This window comes from Vigna unguiculata, chromosome 10 (genome assembly GCF_004118075.2).
Source record: "Vigna unguiculata cultivar IT97K-499-35 chromosome 10, ASM411807v1, whole genome shotgun sequence".
Taxonomy (NCBI): Eukaryota; Viridiplantae; Streptophyta; class Magnoliopsida; order Fabales; family Fabaceae; genus Vigna; species Vigna unguiculata.
In genome coordinates, this window is record NC_040288.1 from 31,694,143 (window position 1) to 31,712,950 (window position 18,808).

Consider the following 18,808-nt stretch of genomic DNA (forward strand, 5'->3'; position numbering starts at 1 on the left):
TTTATTTTCAGTTGTGTTTAGGGTTTTTTAGGAATTCTCTTTTTTTTTAAATGCTTTGTTGTGTGATTGGTGTTGATCGAAGTATCATTTAGTAGGATGTATGACTTTGTTAAGGAAGGTTCACGTATTACCACTGTAGAATGAAATTGAAGCATTTAGGGAACTTTTTTACGCCTGTGTTTTGTATGACCAAAATATGCAGCAGAATTTGTGGTTCATTTGTTTGATATTCATATTCTTAACATTGATGGACTTCTATATTTACACCTTTTTGCAATGGTTACAAATGTTAAATGTACGTATACAGGTTTTTCCATATGGATTGTGTGATTAGATATGTAGAGGGACTTGTTGGATAAATGTTGGTTTTGAATTGTATTTGTAGGAAGTTATATATTATTTGTATGAAAAAAATTGTCATACGTTTGTCACATAAATAGTCTTTATTTGGTGTTTAATACTTTGTCACTGTTTTAACAGTAGGTTCGACCCCTAATTTGATTTATTTTTATGATTATGTCGTGTTGTGTCATTTATGCCTTGTTCTTGTATACTATTCATTTCGGTGATATTTTTGTATGTCATGTATGATTGATTTTTGGTGTGGTTAGTTATTGGTTTTACACCCTTAGGTGTGCGAACTATAGGTCCACAAACTTTCGTTTAGCAAGCAAATCTAATTCTGCTTAGATTGAATCTTTCCATTTTGGCCAATCATTTCTTTATCGACAATCTTCAATTATCATTGGTTCTTGATCCTCATTTTATAACATCCTTTGCTACATTATATGCAAAAACATCGTCAATGTTGACTTTATTTTGGTTCCATATTATATGATTCATGACATAATTTATTGAGATCTCATCATTTTCAACAATTTCAGGTACTTGAGGTTCTTTTGGAACTGAATCATTAATTATGTCAAAGAATCTTTTGGAACTTTTACCCCATCGATTAGTCCATCTTGCCTTTTTTCCTTTTTCCTCATTTGAGGATTTTTATCTTTGGAACTGACAGGCCTACCACGCTTCACGCGTGTTTGAGATTCATTTGCTATATTAGATTGTCCAACAGGAATATCAATTCTGATTGGAGCATTAGCAGCGTGTATGTGTGACTCAGTTACCCTTTTTATGTCAGTAAAAACATATGGTAATTGGTTGGCCAATTTTTGTAAATGAATTATCCGTTGAACTTTTAGTTCACACTCTTTTGTACGATGATCAAAATGGGATAATGATAATTCATTCCAACCAATATCCTTTTCCAGTTTCTTTCTTTCTCCCCCTAACGTTGGAAAAATTGATTCATCAAAATGACTATCAGCAAATTGAGCTGTAAATAAGTCACCTATTGATGGTTCAAGATATTTTATTATCGATGGAGAATCATATCCAAGATATATAACGTCTTTGAGGACCCATCATAGTCCTTTTTGGTGGGGAAATTGGGACATGCACAACTCACCCAAAAATTCTTAAATGAGAGATATTAGGTTGCTGACCAAAAACCAAATGCATAGGAGAGTATTTGTGATTTCTTGTTGGTCTGATGCGAATCAATATTGCAACATGCAGAATTGCATATCCCCAAGTAGTCATTGGAAGATTAACTTTCATAAGTAAAGGTCTTGCAATCAATTTTAGACATTTTATCAATGATTATGCAAGTCCATTTTGAGTATGAACATGTGTTACTAGATGTTCAACTTCAATTCCAATTGATATACAATAATCATTAAAAGCATGAGATGTAAATTCACCAGCATTATCAAGACGAATTTTCTTAATTGGATAATCTGGGAACTGAGCTCTTAACTTGATCAATTGTGCTAATAACTTAGCAAATGCCTGATTTTGAGTTGATAGTAAACAAATATGTGACCATCTAGTGGACACATCAATTAATACCATGAAATATCTAAATGATGCACATTGTGGGTGCATTGGACCATAAATATTACCTTGTATTTGTTCTAAAAATGAGATTGACTCATTTCTAATTTTTTTTGGTGATGGTCTTATTATCATTTCCTTGAGAACATGCAGTAGATGAGAAATCATTGGACTGAAGAAGTTTTTGACTTTTAAGTGGATGTCCACATGAGTTTTTAGTTATTTTTCTCATCATGATATATCCAGGATGACCCAACCGATAATGTCAAACAAGAAATTCATTTCTTTGTAAGCTTTTGGCTTATAATGACACGTGTCTCAATCGCATTAATATATGCGTAGTACAAGCTAGGGGTGGCAAACGGGCCAGCCCGACCCATTTTGGCCGGGCCTGTATGTGGCCCGTCAAAAAACGGGCCAATAGTCACAACTCGTCCTGTATAGGCCAGGCTAACGGGTCGGGTCGGGCTGGCCCATCTAGTTTTTTTTTTTAATTTTTTTTAATTTTTTTAATTAGTTTTTTAATTTTTTAATTAGTTTTATTTTTTAAATTTGTTTTTATATACATATAAATTATTATTAAAGTCATATTTAATGAAATAAAATATTATTTTAACTTTTAATTGATTAGTTAATGTTTTTAATTAGATAAGTTAAAATAATTATTAAATTTACATATTAAATTATTCAATTATAACTAATAATTCAAACTTAATTTGTAGGTGTTAATAATTTAAATTATAATACTATTATATATTTATACATTTAAAATATATAATCTAAAAAATTAATCTTTTTAATTATTTTTATTTTATTTTATTTTTTTAAAACAGGCCAACGGGCCAGGACGGGTTGGCCCGTACTTTGGCCCGTCAAGTTGACAGGCTGGACGGGACGGACCAGAACGGGCTGACGGGTTGAAATCTTCAACCCATCCTGTTTCTTTTAGCACGGCCTGACGAGCTGGCCCGTTGAGCCCAGTCCGTTTTGCCACCCCTAGTACAAGCCATAAGAGAAGGCTGATAATTTTTCCAATACACATTTTTTATTTGACTCAATTTGAGTGATATAAAGATATTCAATATCTCTTTCATTATTTGTCTCAATATGATATCCATTTAGACGAATATCCTTGAAACTTAATAAGTTTCTATTGGATTTGAGAGAATAAAATGCATTTATAATATGCAATCTTGTATCTCTTTGTAGAAGTATAATAGCTCTTCCAGAGCCTTCAATTATATTTGTAGTATCAGAAATAGTACTAACATTGACTTCTTGCATTACCAAACAAGAGAAAAATTTATTACTCTTGAGAATTGTATGAGTTGTTGCACTATCAATAAGGCACAGATCCTCATCATTGGTGTTAACACCAATATTCATTCTTCATCTAAACATAAATATCAATATTAGATATTACTTTGTAAGAGGAGAAGAAAAATAAAATAAATAAAAATAGATGATTTTATTCATTAATAGTTTTAAACTTTAAGCTACTAAAATTGGGATTTACAACTTTAGTAACTAATAATTTTTAAATTTTTAAATTGGTATTTAAATTGGTCATTATAGTAACTAACTATTTTTTGTTTCTAAAATTAGTTTCTAGTCGAAGATTTTCTTGTAGTAATTTGTCTTGTATATAACAATGTTTACAGTGTATTTAATAAGGTTAGCAAACTAGTTTCTAATTTATTTGATTAACTTATAAACTAATTTAATTAAAATTTAGGTTATCTATTGAGTTTTTGTGTGTTATTCTTTTACTGTATTTTTAAAATACATCGATGAATATTAATTTTGATGTTTTAAAATATATTAGAAATATTTATATACTATCAACGACATAGGACAACACAGTAAAAAACAGTAAAAAAATATGGGCTCGATAAATTAACACCAAAAATATTTGATAAGAACCTTAAAATAACTATTTTAAGAATTTTAGTTTATAAGTTATACATTGCTTCAACTAACTTATAGTTTATAATTTCTTTGATAATTTCATTACCATCCCTTATTTTTTAGTAAATTTTTGTATTATCTTTAATTCTATTTTACAGATTATTATTTCAATTTTATAAACATATTTTTTTATGCAGTTTAGTTAAAAATAATTTAAAATTATAAATTGAAGTAACAAATATTTCCTGCATAATATTATGTAAAAATTACACATGATAAAAATTGTAAGAAACAAATTCAACCTAAAGTTAGTTTAAACTAAGAAGTGAAAAAAAGAGTTAAAAAGTAAATAAAAGTAAATTTGACTAATACTCATTGGATCAATTCGATAAAATAATATGACCTTTTTAAATAATATATATATATATATATTAAAAAAACTAAAAGTAATATAAATTTTATTAAGAATTTTATTATTTTAAAAAATCTAAAATTATAATTATATATTAATATCTTTTTTATTTAAAAACACAAATTTCATTTATATATATGATAAAATATATGTAGTTACATTTTTTATGTAATTTTATATTTACTAAGTACTTTATGATCTAAATTACTTATTACTATGATCTAATAAATTAATTTATTTACTCGTAATATGTAAATTATATTATTTGTTTCAAATAAAATTATATTAAGTATCACTCTGAATTTTGAGATCTTAATTATGTTGACACTAGGGCGACTCAACAATTTGGGAGGCCTAAAATAAATATAAAAAATGTGGCCTTTTATTTAAAATTTATTTGTTGAGCTTTTTTTGATGTAAAATTATTTATTAAATTATCATAATTAATTTAATTTAACATTTGTTTCTCGATAGATGATATGGCTAATCCGTTTAATCTTTCCTGAAACAATGTTGATCTTAAATAAGTTTTTATTATCTTTAGTTTTGAGAAATTCCTAAAGCAACTAATAATGGAATTGTTAACATTATTCTATAAGTTATATATATATTTGGAAAATAATTTATTTATTTTTATATAATTAATAATAACAATTGGTTTATCATTTTTCAAACCTATAATTTCCCTTAAGATATTTAATCCTGAAAACAAATCAAATTCATCAATATTCAACAAATTATCATGTTCTAAAGATTTTTTAAGGTTTAAGCATTTTTCTTTCAAAAATGTATAATCTAGTGACTTTACTTTTTTAACAATAAATTAAAAACCAAAAATATCTTCATATATTTTAAATTGTCCAAATCTACCTTGAAGTGTGGTAATTGCTTTATCTAAAATATGAAAAAAGTGATCAATTTTAAATGATTCTTGAAGAAATTTTATAATTTCATTATGAACATTTTCATCAATTGTTTTTATTTTTCTTATTTTTTTAATTCATTTTTCCTATCTTTTTTTATAAACTTATTCATTGCTCCTTCTTGTGATGCGATTAAAGCATCAATTCTTCTCTTCTTTCGAATTTTATAATAGCCTGATCCAAATTTTCTAGTAGACATATCTATATATTTTTATATGCAATAAAAAATTATAATATATAAAACACTACTAAAGATAAATATATAAAATGAATGAATCAAAACAATAAAACATGGTTATGGCTGCAGTATCTTGAAGTCTCAAGTCTCTTCTTCGTTCTCAACTCTCAACTTTTTCACAAACATACAAAATTGTTTATTTTAAGATTAATCATTAATAAAAATAATTAAAAAAATATTGTTCTTCTCAACTCGATAGTAAGTCTTATTTTTTCCTAAACTTCAATTATCTTTCTACATAAAACCCAATTTTAAATTATGCTACAATTAATCTATTATCCAACAGAAAACTAAACCATAATCTAATTAATAGTTTTGTAGAAAATTTTCGTTTCTCGTCAAAATATATGCAAAAATAAATAAATAAATAACTTTCGAAAATCGTAAATTGAAAAGTACCGAAAAATAAAACTGGGCAAAATAAACGCATTTCTAGTATAATACAAATCCAAAACAGAATAAAAATAACAACAACACAAATAGAAAAAAAAAACATACTAACTAAAAATGAAAATGAAAAAACGTGTACACATGAAGTAAGTAGAGGCAAGAGAAGTCACATAGAGATAAAAGAAGAAAATAAAATTCAAATTGATCATAAGAAAATAAAGATAACTAATCATTCTCCTTTTTGTAAACAAAATTATAATTTACTAAAAAAAAGTTTTAACTCATTAATATTTATTTTTACTACCAATAAAAATTAAAATACACTAATAATAATTTAATTAAAATTTATTCCCAAACATAAACCTATAATTAATTTAATAGAGCTATATTAGTAATAAAATATTTTTTGAGGCATTTTTTTATCTTAAACATAATTTTATAATTAGTTTAATAGAGATATATTAATTAGTAATAAAAAAAATTGAGGCATTTTTTTCTTAAACATAATTTTATAGTTAAATTAATAGAGAAATATTAGTAGTAATTTTTTTAGGCCTTCTTTTTTGAAAACCTAAAATGAGTGTTTTACTTACTTTACCCTTATGTCAATCCAATTTATCCTTTATTAATCTAACAATAGATATAAATGCTAAAAGTTGACTTATCATACAAAAACGGACTTATCACCTAAAAACTAACTTATTAACTACAAGCTAATTTTATTAAACATATACTAACTATTAATAGAGTTGTTTGTCTTATATGTGAGTAGAGGTTACAAAACAAGGCAGTCTGTTCAATTTTGGTCTGGGACAATCCAGCCCATTTACATAGTATGGGCCAAAAAATGAAACCCGTCCCGTCCTGTGACAGGTTGACGAATTAACGAGCCAGCTCATTTAGCCCGTCCTTTTGTTTAAAGAATTTTTTTTTAACTTGATTACTTACTAAATTGTTGATTAGAAGTGAAAAGATAAAGAGGATAACACTATAATAATGTATGGAGATAAAAATCACATATTTATTCAATTAAATAAACTCTTAAGAACTTGTATTTCATTATTCATGTTAACTATTAATAAAAGTGAAGAAGAAAAAACAAAAATATTGATATGGGCCACAAGCCAACCCGTTTTACTTGATATTGACGGGTCATGGATCAGCTAGTGACCAATCTTTCCTGTAATCTAACGAATTGACGGACGAAACAAATTAAATTAATACGAGCTAATAGACCAAGATCCAACCCATTTTTTTTCTATGGACTCATGACCTAGTCATTTGGGTCGACGACCTGACCATTTGGGCCCAACCCATTTTGCCAACATTATATGTGATGTGAGTGTATTCGGTACGCATACACATTTCAATGCATCTCCTATGAATAATTTTCAGTATCTGTAATTATGATAAAACATATGTTAGAAAAAAGTTATTATTTCATTTTATAAAATATTTTATAATTTTTATACAATTTTATATTTTTGTGTTTTTACACTTATTAGATAGTGTAAATATTCCTGGTTTTTTTATTATTAATAAGTCTTATTTAGAAAACATTACAGATAAACATTAATTATATATATATATATATATATATATATATAATATTTTTTCAAAATTCAACTGAAACAATTGTTTTTATTGATATTTGTGGTTATATTAATAATATCTTACGTGAAATATAATATGAAGAATAATTATAAATTTGATTAAAGAATTATAAATGAGTAGACATTCTAAAAGAACTATTTATCATATGTTTATTGTTTATACAATGACGGTAAAAGTTATAGAAAAATCAATAAATAACTCATAAAAATCAAATTGGCGAAGTTATTACAAACACAAATTAGAGTGTAAAATGAGGTCTACTTATCTATGTGTGTAAATACAGAGAAAATCATTGTTAATTAATGAATTAGTTTAGTTTTATTATACATAATTTAAAGTTGAGGTAATTTGATTCTCGGAAATTAAATAATTTAACCAATAAACAAGGAAGCTTAAACCATAAAACATGGAAGCTTAAACAAAAACATATAGGAATATTTGGAAGATTAAATTAATAATTAATGAAGAAACCTTTTACTATACAAAACTAAACTTGAAAAAAATCTATACATTAATCATGGGTTTTCTTCTAAAGCTTTAGATAGTTGATTCACTTCTTAGAGGAACCTTTCAAGGTTTTCATTAGGAAACTACGGCGTTAAATATCTATTAATGCACTCTCTCTTTCCACATTTTTTTTCCTCTCTCCTTTTTTTTCACTTTTTAAGTCCCACATCATATAAAACTATAAAAGTTTACCAGGTTATAAAGTAAAAGTTCAAATCATGTTATTGTCTCAAGACAATTTCTTGGAGAGAACAATAACTCTTCAGTGACATTGGCTTGAGCTTTTAGTGTGTGATATTAGTTTATGGTCTTGTAGAGGATACTTACCTTTGAACGAACTAAGAACTCTTTAGGTTGTTTGGAAGAAATTGAAAAAGAAAAAGTGTTCATTATACATTTTATTTACTTCAACGCTAAGTATTTTTCATCACCTAACCCTAATAACATTATTCCTCTCATCTTCTTTCTGTTTTTGGTAAGTGAATGTTTATTTGTTTATCTTCGTCTACATGTACAGCTGTTTCATAGAGTATTTTGCAGAGCGATCAATCACCTTTTATAATTATTTCGATGAATTTTTTTAAAAAACTTAATAGATAGGTGATAGAATTTCAATCTATCACCTATTTACCAAAATTTAATGGATGAATTGAATAGGAACACAAGTTTCAATAAATTGTGTTAAGCATTTATACAACAACATTATTTCTAATCACCTATTTACCAAAATTTAATGGATGAATTAAATAGGAACACAAGTTTCAATAAATTGTGTGTTAAGCATTTATACAAATAATATTACTAAATTGTGGGTACAATTTTCAAAATATTATACATTGAACATTTATATATGAATTGTCTTGTATTAGGAGGATTAAATATAAACACATTTTAATGTGTTCCTACACTAATCAAGAAGACTCACTCTCCAACTCCTCGTAACATGTTGATTCCTGCATTCCTTGATGTGAAAAAAAATTCTCCAACACTAACATATGTATTTATTTGCCATAGCAGGACAAAAAAAAACGGACATAAGAAAGATTTAATTCAATCCAGGATCATGTGCTTAGAACAATAAGTGATGCCTTGGTCACCTATATATCGGTAACCTCTATTGATTATGCGTGTTAAAGGATAATGGATTAAGTATTGAAAACGCTGCTAGATCAGAATAGTTACTATGCGTCTAAACGCTTAACCAGGATAGTAACTAAACTAAATGTTGGGTTATTGATATTTGCTTGTATTTATTAAATATATATGTTATTTGGTGTCAAACTCCCTTTGTTTTATTGGTATAATGCTGTAGTTTGAGTTCTATTTTCAAAATTTATGTACATATTTTTGTATAAGGTTTGGAGCACCGCTTTACTCTTTAATCATACACATCCTCACTAGAAAATACTCCATACTTGTCAAAATTGCAAATAAAACTCCTAATTTGTTATAGTTTTAACAAATACAAACACATACTTGTCTGATATTATAATTGGTCCATAGACAATATATCTATTTCTAAACTTTGTGCACCCATATATATGATACAAGACACATACTATTTCTCTTATAATTGTATTATTTCTCTTATAATTGTATTTAGACCAATAAAAAGTCCACCGCAAGCTTATTGAAATCAAGGTAAAACCGTCTAAGCCTAGCAAGAAGAAAATGGGTTCCTTGGACTATTTTGCTATTAAATATTTAATAATGTTATGTTTCTTTTTTATAATTTTTTATTAATTTATAAAAATTAATTAATTGATATTAAAATGGTAAGAAAACAGGTACAAATATGAGTATATACCCGTTACGGAACGGAGAAGATGAGACACAAATTTAATATTTGTAAGTTTGGGTATGGAATCATAATTGTGGGCACCCTTCTTGATATGTATTTGAATCTTGATTTGTCACATTTCAAAGACTAGCCCTCCTCTGCCATTGAAATTAGGAAAACAATCTTTTGACAATGAAAAAAGTGACAAAATTAACAAAGTGACGTGACATCCATTAATATTTAATTTTTTTTATGGAAAATACCAAGCAGAGTTGAGTTCCTAAAATTTTGAAGCTCGGGAGTTTCTTACTTTTTCACTCCACTCATCTTCTTTTCTTCGAAAGCAAGAGTAGCGAAGGAGGTTTGTAACATCCCGATCAAATATTACTAATTTAAATAATTAAAATAGGAAAAAAAATTTAATCACATTTATGATAATTCCTTTTCCCAAAACGCGAGAAAAGTTATAACATTTATTATAATGCAACAATAAGAAATTCACAAATTATACTTGTCGATTACAAATTCTGAGACTGTTAAGGTAAATGTATACAAAATGTTAAAATCCATAAAACAAGAAAACATCATAAAGGCTCTTCCCCAAGCTAGCCCCTCTCCGGATCTATGTTTCACCAGCACCACCTACAACATCATCTGCTCTCGTGTAACGAGTTACACAATCATCACCAAATACAAGCAAATAAGGTGAGCTAACAATATAAATCTATATATACAAGACACATATATGCACACACTCACCAAAGAACACTATCCTCTAATTCCATACCACATGGCCACATCATGTTATCCCTGTTCTACATCTTTAGATGATAACCTTAAGATACACTTTGCTACCTCCACCTACAAGCCACAACTTGTACAACACGTGCGGTAAACCTGCTACGGACCACACTCTGTAACGCCAGGTGGAGTTCCTAATATGAACCATAGTTCATAATGTCCCAAGAGTATCAAACTCGTCGACCAACGTCGAAGATGGCAATCTTTCTGGACCCTTCCGTACTAGCCACAACTCGCACACTCACATCGACAACACTCGTCAATTCGAGCCACAACTCACATAATGCTCATGTCCATCTATTATCTCGAGCCACAACTCAAGGGATACCATTCTGAGCCACAACTTAAGGAATGCCACAACAAAGTCTATCCTTAAGATATCACCCAAAGCCTCGTAGACCACGCACATCCAAAGAAACAAGCCACGAGTCATGTGAAACTCTAAGTCTCATTATGCACCTGGAACTACTATTCCAAGCACACCATACCAATACTTGACCATGGACCCAAGATATACATGCTCCTACGAACCTGCCCGCTCGTGGTCCTGCCTCTACGTACTTTCTCGCCCGTAGTTTAACTCTACGTATCTCTCCGCCCGTAGTTCAACACACGTGATCCAACATCTACGAATCTCCTGGCTCAAAGCAGCCCTCAAGTGAGAGCTCAGAATATACAAACCTCCCCGCTCGTATCCTCACATCAGAGCATCATAATATGAACCTCCCAGCACATATTATCATGTGTTCACCACTAGCCATGAACCCACCCGCTCATGACATATTCAAGCGTCTCCTGGTCCAAGCCCAACATCACAAACATGCGAAACACAGGCCAACAGAACCCACTACTCTCTGTGCTATTGCTTGGAGCTTCCTCGCATCGCTAGGCGAAATCTGGTCCCAGACCACTTGGCGATCACCTCACGCCGCCAGGCGCCACACGCCTCCAAATTTCTCTGCATAACCATTTTTTTCATGGTGGAACCATCCCTACCGCCAGGCTCTTTGTGATTCTAGTGACATTTGCCATTGTTTTGGGTCCATATCGCCTGGCGGCTAGTCTCGCATCGCTAAGCGCCCTACTAGTGTTTTGGCATTTTTGGGCAGGTTCTAATGAACATCAAGCACTCATCACCTAATTAATAGCATAATTACGATTATCCAGTCATAATCATATGACTGGATCACAATTCAACATATTCATGGTTTCACAATTGAGGTCATGCCTCTATTCAATTATGAAACAATCCACTATACACTCATTTTACCAAATAAACATACCACATTTAACTTAAACCAATATCATAATTTGCACATAATGATAGTCTCCAAACATGCACCAAACAATATCACAATCAAGGTAAAACCTTACTCTTACACGCATTTAATCCCAACCATCACATAATTATTCAATTATCTTACCTATTTTACTTTACCAAATAAGCATGCCAATTTGCATTCATATCAATCAACATGACTCAAAATTGTATCACCACATATCATATGCATTAATCCCTACATATTCATACATATACTCCACCATTTAAATCCATACTAGCATTCAGTTCCAACTTATGAATAATGTATGCTCAAATCAAATATAAAGCAACAACACTATAACTTAAGCACATGATTTTATGCACCAATGCGAATTAATATAGCACTTCACACTCTTATGCAACAATTTCCTTTATCTTGATACACATGCATTCACCAATAAACTCATTTTCAACATGTGACTAACCCAAAGGAACATTGAAATTGATAGAGACTCACAACAGGACCTAACCATGCTTCCAACTCATGCATTCTAAATACCTTTAAACCAGCAATCATGCTTATCATATATCTCTAGCTACAAACATTAATTCAAATCTCCACCGTCTAAAGTAAATAGCATGTTAGGGATCACTTGTCAAAATTTCACCTAAATTGGACGGTTAAGGAACTGGGAAACGCAATTTTACGAAAACTGCACAGACAAAAAAAATTGGTGGCGCTCAAAGCCCATAAATCAGGGACCTGGCGCTTGGCGAAACAAAACCAGCGCCCAACGGTTCCTACTGCTCGAAAATACAAAAAATAATGTTTTTCATGGAAAGAATAGTAGCACACATCGCCTGACGGCAGCTCTTCACCGCCAGGCGGTTCTTAACAAAAACCTAGAAACTGGGTTGTTTTAACATGTTGTTTGGCGGCTTTGAAGGCCCGTCAGGCAATTTCTGGAAAATTTCTAGAAACGCAATATAAGCCAAAAAATAACTCCCCTAACCTGAAACTCCTTGCTCCAATTAGAATTACTTGATTTAGCTTTTTGATCCCCAACCTTCCTTTGCTCACCCACCAGTACAGCTCTCACTCTCTCTATGGTGAAAACAAGAATTATGAGTGATGGTGAAAACGAAAATTTAATAAAACAAGAATTGATTATATTATCACTCATCATGATCAGGTATATTAAAATATTAGCGATTAAAATAAACAACACAAAAGGCATACATAGGACTCGAACTCAAGTCCTTCCAACACAAGCAAGTACTCTCAACCATATGAGCTAATACATTTCCATGTCATGTAAACTAGCATTAATTGTCACAAAGTCTCCCACTACCCACATTTATTAATTAATTAATTAATTAAATTTCTCGGGTCTTACAGGGTTCGCCTGTGCTTTGTGACAACCACAAAAAGGGGTTCCTCATCTCTGTTTGGAAGTTTGGTGTTTTGACCTTCTTCTTCCCTTCCATTCTGATTGTCGTGTCCCTAAACGTCGTTAATGGTGTTCGATACTCGTCCATGGTGCTTGTCCACAATTCTTCACAAGAAAACAATAAATCTCTATCTCTTTTGTGAAATTTTTCCATATTAAGGGTTCGTCTCTATTTTAATTTTGAATGTATTCCTGGACAACTTTTGCCCCAAATTTATGAAACAGTTTTGTGATTGTTTTTGTTCTTTGCTCAAAGGCTGATTATGCTTCACTTGTCATGGTTTTTGTTTTCGATTTTGTTCTCTTTGGTTTAAAGTTGTCATTCCCTTCGTGGACCACGATCGTGTTTTGTTTATTGGGTGAGTATCGTTCTTAGAGCATTGGATTCTTTTGATTGTGGAGGTAAAGTCTCGTCCTTTCACAAATTTTGATTTTGAGTGATATATTTTCAATTATGTTTAGTTTTTTTTTAGGAATACCTTTTTTTAAAATGCTTTGTTGTGGTGTGATTGGTGTTGATCAAAGTATCATTTAATGGGTTTATTATTAGTAGGGTGTATGACTTTGTTATGGAAGGTTCACGTATTACACTGTAGAATGAAATTGAAGGATTTAGGGAACTCTTTTATGCCTGTGTTTTGTATGACCAAAATATGCAGCATAATTTGTGGTTCATCTATTTGATATTCATATTCTTAGACATTGATGGACTTCTATATTTACACCTTTTTGCAATGGTTACAAATGTTAAATATATGTATACAGGTTTTTCCATATGGATTGTGTGATTAGATATGTAGAGGGACTTGTTGGATAAATCTTGGTTTTGAATTGTATTTGTAGGAAGTTATATATTATTGGGTTAAATATGTTTTTGGTCCCTCAAGTTTTAGTGAATTTTGGAATTAGTCCCTCATCAAAACTTTATACCAATTTAGTCCTTCATTTTTCAAAATGCGTTAATTTAGTCGTTTTAACCAAATTTTGTTAAGTTTATCTGACGTTTCAAGCACATTTCATGATAGTATTTAAGTTAACATTAAAGCAAAAATGTGTCAAACAGTGTAAATAATTTAAATACTATCATGAAATGCGCTTGAAACGTCAGATAAACTTAACAAAATTTGGTTAAAAGGACTAGATTCATGCATTTTGAAAGATGAAGAACTAAATTGGTCAAAAGTTTTGATGAGGGACTAATTCCAAATTTCGCTGAAACTTGAGGGACCAAAAACATATTTAACCCTATATTATTTATATGAAAAAAATTGTCATACGTTTGTCACATAAATAGTCTTTATTTGTTGTTTAATACTTTGTCACTGTTTTAACAGTAGGTTCAACCCCTAGTTTGATTTATTTTTATGATTCTGTCGTGTTGTGTCATTTATGCCTTGTTCTTGTATATTATTCTTTTCGGTGATATTTTTGTATGTGATTAAGTGGCAAATGTAGTTGAAGTGTTTGCGCAGAACTAGAATCAATAAATTTTCCACTACGTGTTTAACTTTTAACTTGCCTTGGGTGAGAAGTGCATGTGCATTTGTACTAAGGGTGTGTCATATTCCACTTGACTGATGAAAAAAGGGTTACACCATATTTTAATTTATGATAATAAAAAGCACAGAACAAAACTGTAATGAGTCTAACCTTTGTCAAAGCTTATGAGATACTAACATTTGAATTGAAATGGGACAACAAAAGAACTGGTAACTAAACTAACAAATAGATAAGATTAATTACCACATTCAAGCTCAATTGCAAGAAGCAATGAGCAGCCAAAATTACCAACCGTTTTCGTGCATTCAATCCAACAGTCACATAAAAATATCATATACTATCATACTCAATTGATGTCACACTTAAATGTATAAGTTTAAGTCCCACATTGTATAAAAATAAAAAAATTAAACATCATATAAAGTAAAAGTCCCAAAAATGTTATTGTCTTGATCTAATGTCTTAAAGGAACAATAATCATCAAATATTTACCACCTGAAAAAGTAAACATATAGCTAAAAATCAATATATTTTATTATAATAATTTATAAAATATTATTCTAAGAATCACATGGTATTCATTCAACTACTAATTAATAAAGGAGTAATTTATGTATCATATCTAATCACAAATTTTATAAAAATTTTTTACTTTATTTGATGTTAGTTCTTGTAACTTTTTCCTTACTTTTTGTTCTTATAATTTTTTAATTTAATATATATAATCTGAATTAATTTTATACATCACATTACTATAGAAAATTTAAAAATATAAAAAAAAATTAGGGACTACATGTTCAAGTCTAACTTTTATAATAAATATACTTGTTATAATTTTTCAAAACTTAGATGTCTAAAATAAATATTTAATTGTGGCAAGTAATTGAATATGAGATATTTTTATTAATACTATAAAAATTATAATAATAAAAATATTTTTCATTGGTGTTTCAACAATCTTGCAAAAAGAAGAAAAAATAAATGCCATGGACTATTTTACATTATAACCTTTTATAAAAATAATCAATTAAGATCAAATAGAAAGTCGATTGACTAAAAATTTTTGAGCGAGAAGATATTAGTTTAATTAAAATTTAAAATTATAATGGAAAGTAAGGTGTAAGCATAATAGAAAATAATAATAAATGTTTTAAAAAATAAAAAATTAAGCATGAACATTAAAAGTATTGAAGGAAGAATATTTAAAATAAAACCATAATAATGTTATAAGAGGAAACAAATATTACAATCAATTATAAAAAATAATGGAAGAATTTGTCACTTACAATTTGTTCCATGGTAAAGGAAACTAATAAAAACAAGAACTCAAATATTGAAATTATTTTGTAACAAAACTTTTAAAAATGTACAACATAATATTAATATATAAAGATGTGTGTTATATATACACAAAAAAAATCTTAGTTTGGAAGTTTGGTGTTTTGACCTTCTTCTTCCTTTCCTTTCAGATTGGCATGTTCCCAAGTGTCATTGATGGTGTCGCGGTGCTCATCCACGGTGCTTGTCCATAGTTCTTCACAGGAAAATAATAAATCTTTGTCTCTTCCATGAAATTGTTCCATATTAAGGGTTGGTCTCTCTATTTTAATTTTGAATGTATTCCTGGACAATTTTTGCCCCAAATTTACGAACCCTATTTGTGATTGTTTTTGTTCTTCGCTTAAAGACTGATTATGCTTCACTTGTCATGGTTTCTGTTTTCGATTTTGTTCTCTTTGGTTCGAAGTTGTCATTTCCCTCGTGAACCACTGTGGTATTTGGTTTATTGGGTGGGTTTCGTTCGTGGAACGTTGGATTCTTTTGACCATGGAGGTAAAGTCTCGTCCTTTCACAAATTTTGATTTTGAGTTATTTATTTTCAGTTGTGTTTAGGGTTTTTTATTTTTAAGAATCCTTTTTTTTCAAAATGCTTTGTTGTGGTGTCGTTGGTGTTGATCAAAGTATCATTTAATGGATTTATTATTAGTAGGGTGTATGACTTTGTTATGGAAGGTTCACGTATTACCACTGTAGAATGAAATTGAAGCATTTTAGGGAAGTCTTTTACGCTTGTGTTTTGTATGGCCAAAATATGCAACAAAATTTGTGGTCCATCTAATTGATATTCATATTCTTAGACATTGATGGACTTCTATATTTACACCTTTTGCAATGGTCACAAATGTTAAATGTATGTCTACAAGTTTTTCCAGATGGATTGTGTGATTAAATATGTAGAGGGACTTGTTGGATAAATGTTGGTTTTGAATTGTATTTGTAGGAAGTTATATATTATTTGTATGAAAAAAGTTGTACTACGTTTGCCATATAAATAGTCTTTGTTTGGTGTTTAATACTTTGTCACTGTTTTAGCAATAGGTCTAGCCCCTAATTTGATTTGTTTTTATGATTATGTTGTGTTGTGTCATTTATGCCTTGTTCTTGTATATTATTCGTTTCGGTGATATTTTTGTATGTCATGTATGATTGGTTTTTGGTGTGGTTAGTTATTGTTTTGATGAACTTAGTTACTGTTTCAGGATATCTATAATGAGTAAGGATATCGAAGATGGTAATGGCTCCATTGAAAATAAGGTATGAAGATGGTTTTTGTAAAGTTACTATTTTGATGAAGATATGAAAACTGAAGATGTTAAGGAAGGTGAAAAGGAGCTAAGGTTGAAAATAAAGACGTAAAGGATTTTGAAGAAAGCAATATGTATGCTCGAATGAAGTATCAACAACAGTTATGTTTTAAGGGGGTGTCAATTCATACTCCACTTGCAACATATTACAGAAAAAAGTATCATAAATAGATGTTTGTACTTCTTTATTTGAAATTTGTCAAGACAATTTATGCTCTTTTTTCATTAGTAAGAGATGGAAGACCTTGTTAGGAAACTTCAGTTTATTTTGTTAATGGATTATTATGTTGAAGAAGTCAGTTTGTATAACACATTCAGTTATGTATTTACAAAATCAGTCAGCTTGTGCAAAATCGTGTACTACATTTGGTACTTAATTAGTCACTATTTGGTAGCTAAACATTGAATATATTTTTGCACATCATGTGCAGGCCATAGCTTGGTGATTCCCAATACCCACTGATTTTTGAAAAAGAAAGGTTGGAGATCTGACCTTGTTGAAATGTAGTTCTAAATCAATTGGGCACCTACATTTGGGAATCGGTTTGTGCAAAATCTTGTACTGCATTTGCCACTTAAACAGTCATTGTTTGGTAGTTAAACGTTGAATATATTTTTCAACAATTACTTTTACACATCATGTGCAGGCCACAACTTGGTGATTCCCAATACCTACTGATTTTTTAAAAAGAAAGGTGGAGATGTCACCCTACTAAAATGGAGTACAAATGAACTGGGTACTTGTAACTGAGAAACCTTTTATGCAAAATCTTGTATTGTGTTTTCCACTTAAACAATGATTATTTAGTAGTTAAACGTTGAATATATTTTTGCACATCATGTGCATGCCATAACCTGGTGATTCCCAATACCCACTGATTCCAAATACCTAATATCCAATTCTCAATGTCCATGAGTGTTAATGAAGATGGTCTCTAAAAGATAAGACGTAAAAATTGTTTTGAAAACGTAGTTGAAGTTTTTGCACATAACTGAAATTAGTAAACTTTTCACTACGTGTTTGACTCTTAACTTGGTTTGGGTGAGAAGTGCATGTGCATTTTGTACCAAGGGTGTATTGTGTGGGTTTCCCTATGACTTTAAATGGAGATGGTCTACCAAATATAAAAAAATTATTTTCAAAAACTATGTTTCGCGGTTGAAGTTTTTGCATAGAACTATGCTACAACAAAGGTTGTGGAAGACACCGATGGCGTTGCAAAAAGGAAGGGAAAAATAAGGTCAAAACACCAAACTTCCGAATTAAGATGAGAAACCCTTTTTGTGGCTGTCATGGAACGCAGACGAACCCCCTCTGCCACTCTTGCTTTTGAAGAAGAAAAAGATGAATGGAGTAAAAAAAATAAGAAAACTACAAAATTTTAAGAACTCAAAACTCTGTTTGGAAATTTTCCATAAAAAAAATTAAAAAATAGAATATAAATGGGTGTCACGTGACTTTCTCACTTTTTTTCTCTGTCA

The 18,808-nt window shown here is 29.8% G+C and overlaps 1 long non-coding RNA gene across 1 annotated transcript; it reads left to right on the top strand.

The window, feature by feature from the left end:
• The first annotated feature begins 16,113 nt into the window (after positions 1-16,113).
• LOC114165739 lies at positions 16,114-17,666 on the top strand. The gene is made up of 3 exons (XR_003599769.1): positions 16,114-16,271; positions 16,429-16,514; positions 17,222-17,666. It is a non-coding gene; the product is annotated as an uncharacterized LOC114165739 (long non-coding RNA).
• The last annotated feature ends 1,142 nt before the right edge of the window (positions 17,667-18,808 follow it).